General features: G+C 47.1%; 1 protein-coding gene across 2 annotated transcripts in view; it reads left to right on the top strand.

Moving 5' to 3' along the window:
• Window positions 1–739: 739 nt before the first annotated feature.
• The window catches only part of TBL1XR1 (TBL1X/Y related 1), a 114186-nt gene continuing 108925 nt past the window's right edge, over window positions 740–6000 (top strand). For both annotated transcript variants that reach the window (XM_034063713.1, XM_034063714.1), the window contains exon 1: window positions 740–935. The gene's annotated coding sequence lies outside the window, so the exon portion shown is untranslated. The remainder of the gene's footprint in view (window positions 936–6000) is intronic.

The following is a 6000-nucleotide window of genomic DNA, read 5'->3' as shown; positions in this document are numbered from 1 at the left end:
GAAAAAACTCCAAGGCTGCGCCACGCCGCATGGGTCCCACCGGCCCTTCCTCTCTCCCTCAGGGGCCCCTGAGCAGCGGGCGCAGGCCTCGGCCGGCTGCTGGGCCCCACACCACCGGCAGGCCCGGGCGGGCTGCCCCTGCCCGGCTCTCCTCACGCACACCGGGCCGCCGCTGCGCCTGCCCGCGGAGCGCGGGGAGGGAGGAAGACCCCCGCCCCGGCCTCCGACCCCCGCGCTCCTGCGGCGGCGGGTCTGTGGAGCCGGGCGGCCGTAGCAGGCCGGCCCCACTCTTCCTCGCTTGGCCTCGCCTCCCGGCTCCTTCCCTTCCCTCCCTTCCCTCAGCGGCGGCGCTGTCTCTGGCGCCCATTTCCGTGCGGCTGGCCACCTTCTCCCCGCGCGGAGTGTCTGAGGGCCGCTGGCTGCTCCGAGCCGCTTGGCTCCTTCCCTTAGTAACAGCTTTTACATTCTGCCTCAATTCCTCCTCAATCTAAATCACACACACATACACAGATATTACTTTTTTTTTATCCCCTCCCTCCTTCCTCGGGACTTAATCTCTAACCCCCCCTCTTCCCACCCTCCCCTCCCCCCGGCCCCTGGCTCGGATATAATTGAATATCACAGCACTACGCGCTGCTTATTTTTTTTTCTTCCTCCTGTGTGTGTGTGGTGGTGTTTTTGGGTTGTGTTTCCCCCCCCCCCCCTTTTTTTTTCCCCTCCTCCTGCTGTCGGTGTGGACACCTCAGCTAAAAAAATATATACATTACCGATACACGTACGTGTGTACACACGCACACACACACGGCGGCAGAGATGTGTATGTATATATATATGGCTGTATAAAACAAAACAGGAGGAGAGACAAACAAGGGTGAATTGCTCGTACCTCCGTTCCCAAGGAGGGGGGGAGCCGCCGCTCCGCCGCCACTCGCAAGGTAAGCACCGGGGCTGCCCACCGCCGACCCCCGCGGGCCGGGAGCAGGGCGGGAGGGGGCCGCGGCCGGGCCGGGCCGGGGAATGGGGGGCGGGCGCCCTGTTTGTCGTGGTGGTGGCTGGAGGAGGGCGGGGGATGGGCGCTCACCTAACGCCCGTCGGGGCCCCTGCCCCCCCCCGGGCCCCCTGTCCTTTATCAGCGCTGTGGGGTGCGGGGGGGGCGCCCCAGGGCTCGGTTTTGGGGAGTATGTTGGGGTTTTTTTTAAGCAAGCGGCACCCCCTCTTCCCCTCCCCCTCTCCGCGCCGCTGGCCTCCCCTCCCCCATCCCGCTTCATTTTTGTTACAGGATTTAACGGGGGACACACACCAGACTGGGCAGCGAATGGCACATGGGAACCATGGCGAGAGGCCTATTTTTAGCCAGATTTGTGTGGAAATACACCTTCCCCTCCCCCTCCCCGCATATTTACTTATGGGGGGGGAGGGGAAGGGGAGGAAAAGCAGGGTGGGGGCCCGGCCGTTCTTGGGGGGCCTGGCGGAAAGAGGTGACACAGGCCGTGCCCGATGGCTGTGTGTGTGTGCCCTCCCAGGGGTGAAGCAGCCAAGTTATTGATCAGTTTCACTTGAGAAGTTCAGGGCGGAACGTGAGATGCCCCGTGGTGGTGGCAGGGACTAGGCCTCGGTTGGGCACAAAAATCAGCTTCTTGGCACTTCACATTAGCTTGCTCTTCTTGGGCTTATCCCTGTCTGAAACCCTGTGTGAATTTGCATTGCATCTTCTAGGTAGGTTTGCTCAGTTGGGGCAATATATACATTTTCTTGGTAGAGGATATAGGTCCTTCAATATGTGGCTTGTTGTTCTACCCCCGAAAGGGTTAAGCGGAGTGTTGTTCCAGGTGAATTTAATCTTTCATCACCGAATTTCCTTTTAAGGCAGCCTGACAGAATAAAAGTCTCTACTTGCTGGTCTTTTTACCTTATCCTCGAAAAGCAAACTTTGTATGTGCTGTGTGGCAGAGGCTCGTTGCTGCAGATGACACGTGAGTCTGGAGGAAAGTTTGGTTTGTAGGTCGCTGTGTAGGAAAGTGAAGTTCTCTGGTGAAGTTTTTACTACTCTCCAGTGTGCTCAACTTCCTTGCTTTCCTGTCTGTGTAAATCAAATCCCTAGCTGATTTATGGGAGGGACAAGGGATCACAAAGCATATTACTACTTTATTGTTAAAGCATGAGAAGCATGATCAGGAAAACCAAGTCTTTGTTGTGCAAAAAGCCCACAACAAACCCCACCAATTATTCTGGACTATTTGCTATCCTGGTACTAAAATAAATGTCTGAGCACATTGAACATGCTAACAAGGTCCTTTGGTAACTGCAGTGTCTACCCTTTGAGTGTTCACTGGGGCAGCGGCTTGTGCCCCTTTGAGAGCAAGGTCACCATTTGCAAAGTTGATGTTTGGATTTTGAATTGGATGGCAGCTTTTGGTAGCACAGGGCTTTTGTGGGGCTTCATCTTACTCCAAGCAACCTGAAGGCTGGTTCATGTGAGGCTCACGCTGGATTTGGGGCCTTCCTTTGGACACCTGTATGTTAACTGCCTTTCCAGAATATATTTCAACTGAGGATTAATCCTGCAAACTTTCATGTGTCCTTGGATTTCAGCAAGTGCATATGTATTGGTGGATGAGCTGTGGAAGGGTTTTTTTCCTCTTAGTCATAGAAATAGAAGGCCGTACGGTTTTGGTGATAGCGCTTAGGGTGCAGGTGGTGCTCTGTAAATGATCACAGAAAACTTTCTGTGGTTTTCTTTGTAGTGATTTTTTTTCCCCCCTTTGCTTTTGGTTAAGATCTAGTGGAATAACTATGTGGTGTATTATTTACCAAAGATCACCTGAGCCTGTGCACTGTTGGTCTGAAGTTTTCTTAGGGGAAGGTGGATTTGTCTCCATGAGAACAGGGTTCATGTGGTACTGTGTCTTGGGAACTTGGTGGCAAGCCTCCCAAACTGTTATTGAGAACACCTGGAGAATACTTAGTTCTCACTGCACGAGGAAAGGGGAAGGAAATGTAATCTGAATGTATGAAAGGAATTGGGGGTTGGCTTTTGGGCTTTTAAGTTGTTTTTTTGTAAGACCAGGTGAGAGTTTATGATTTTTGTTTATTTAAACTTCCACGACCATAATGCATGTGTGTAGCAGAAACAATGCAATAATTATGGGAGATTCTGTTGCTTAAGCTTTTTTCCTCTTCAAACAGGTAGTTATGACTTCTTTTTCTCTCTGTGAGGGTTGGGTTTTGTGTTTTTTTTTTAATATGAATACTTCTTTCGGTTTTACTCTATATATGGTAATTATTGATGTTTGTGTAATGCTTTGAAGTTGTGAGGCATGGTACAAGCACTAAGAACCCAACAGCAGTACGTCATAGGCATTTTCCCATCATGAAAGAGTTTGATGCTAAAAGGTGCTACAGCCCTAAGCATAAAGAAGCTCTGGATGGATTAGTGGAAATGTCAAAATTGCTGAGAATATTGTTTTCGGGTAATATTTTTTAGTTAGGAAGAAAAAAATCTGAATAATGTAAAGCAAACTGAGTTATTGTACCTAACTCAATTTTGGTTCTGGAATTTAACATGAACTTCACATTTGAGTCAGAATGTGTTTGCTGTTATAAATTTTGTAGTGGCAGTAAAGACCCACATCCTACAAGGATGTAGTTGTGCAGAAGTCAGGAAGTTCTGTGAAGAAACACACACAACTTTGTGAACATCAGTGAACAGTTCAGTTGAATAAGCTCTGCAGATGTCTGAAGTTGCTCACAGAAGTTAAGTGTGTTTTGTATTAGTGGTGGGCAATAGGATGTGACTCATGACACTAAAATACTTTTTATTTTTTTTTATCACAGCACTGTTTAGTGTTTTGGGGAAAGCTGGGGCAGTGGCAGGCATGGCACCTTTTGGGATACCTTTCCCTCACTAATCCTGTTCCCTCTTCTCATCTGGAGTCCTAGGAGATAACCACCACCCTCTAGTTTTTGCTTGCTTTGCCTGTCTCTTCCACCTATAGCTGCTCAGGATAGTGGTGCCTGTGTGAATTCTGACACCTTGCTGGAGAGGACATTACTGGCAAGCAGAAGAGAGGCAGACACAACCCTGCCACCAGCTCTTCCCCTTCTGAACTGGGATAGGGAGCTCATAAAGTGGTCCAATCTGCTTTGAAGAGGAGGGGAAGAATAGGGTGTACTGCAGGAGTGTGTTTTGTCAGTACTGTAATATTGTGATACTGAATTGTATCATACTGACATACAACTATTTTTAAATCTAATTCCTGTTGTTTGTATTGAGAGTTGTGATACTGTTATGTGTACTGACCATCCTTGGGGTCTGTGTGTGTGTTTCTGCATGCGTACACATGCAAAATATAGGGTGTAACAATGACTATATTTAAAGCCCTAAACATCAGCTCATGCAAGTAGATGCAGGTTGGGAGAGAAGTGAAAGTGTGTGCACACACTCTATAATTATACATGTTTGGTTCCTACAAAGAGTGCCTGCTGCGAGAATATACTCATTGCATGCTCATTTTAAAATATAAATACAAGTGTTTGTGCCAGGGGGAAGAAGTGTCATAAGTTTTTCATTAGGAGCTATGGTTGATACCTCTTCTCAGTGTTTTTTGAGTTGCACTGTAGCATTAATGTAGTTCCTTCAAATTAACAAGTGATGAAGAAACTGTTCCTATTTTTCTGCTACTGATTAAGCTACCCTGTCCCAGATACATGCAGCTTTCTAAGCACTGCAGTGTGAAGTTAGATGGTCTTAATTTCTGTAAAGTAGCTTAACAGAAAGGGTGACTTTACTGGAAAAATGTTCATCCAGTGATCTCAGGCAGAGTAGATGGAGACTGCTTTATTCGTCTCATAATTGGTTTCCTGTGAGATAAAGTATGACAATGAAATGAGGAATAAGAAATATCATTTGGTATGAGATTGAATTAGCTAACTTGAGGTAAGAAATAGCGAAGATGAGGCAGCACAGCTGTCACTTTGTGAGAGTTGATAGGTTGACTGAAAAAGTAGCAAAGTCTGGTACAGAAATCACTCTGCCAGTTTGTGTGAAAACTGTGAACTACTTCTCCTCATTAGGGTTCTATCTTGTGGTATCTAATCCAAGATGAGAAGGCCCTTTTCTTCCTTCTCATAATGAAAAAGGCTGAATTTGTTTATACAAAAATGCCCTAGAGTCTTTGTGGCTGTGTTTGAGCTCAAGGTGAGTTTTCCTTTGGTTGGTTCTAAAGGATCTATAGAATCATACATAGCTCTAAAATGCAGAGTTTTAATACTTAATCACGGAGCTTTTTGTGACATCCTTTTTATTCTTCTGCTTTTATTGATACAGAGCTTTAAAAAAAATTCTTCCTGGGTAAGGAATAAGTGGTCACTGAGCTGGAGGATGTGTAACCGCAGGGGAAAATGCAGGCACGGGTTTGGGCGCATAGGATCTAGCTGGCTTGATTAGCCAAGGAGTGAAATTGATGGTGTTGCAACTTACCCTGCTCACTTGCTTTCTTGGATGGGCTGATTGCTAGAAAGACTTCAGAGAATGTTTTCTCACCTATAGAAACAATAAGAAAAATTCTTGGTGAATTGATGTAGCTGTCTGAAAAATCTGCTGAAAGAACCCTTGAAGTGATGATGAGTTACACAGAATTGTTCTGGCCATGTACATGGCATCTTTCAAAGAGGCCCCTCTTTGTCTTTGCATGTAAGTATATACAGTGTTATTCAGTGCTATGTAGAGATACTAAGGTCATTCTAATCAACTTAGCTTTTTTCAGGATGAGTAATGCAAGCAGACTTGGTGTCAGCTTGGTTGCACTGAGCTGGTTCATGGTGGGCCACATGTAAGTGCATGTGGCCCATCATGCTGCTGTGTGACCCTGCACAGCTGTGAGAGAACGGGGCAGCATGGTGTGGTGGGAGTGGATAGCAGGCCTTTGGACTTGTTCTGTAGTTCTGCTTGGGGCAAATGTGAGTCTTCTGAAAACTATAAATGGGCGCCTACATCTATAA

Source organism: Melopsittacus undulatus, chromosome 6 (assembly GCF_012275295.1).
Source record: "Melopsittacus undulatus isolate bMelUnd1 chromosome 6, bMelUnd1.mat.Z, whole genome shotgun sequence".
In the NCBI taxonomy this organism is placed as follows: Eukaryota; Metazoa; Chordata; class Aves; order Psittaciformes; family Psittaculidae; genus Melopsittacus; species Melopsittacus undulatus.
Note: the sequence above shows the minus strand (reverse complement) of the source record. Positions and strands in the feature narration are given on the sequence as shown.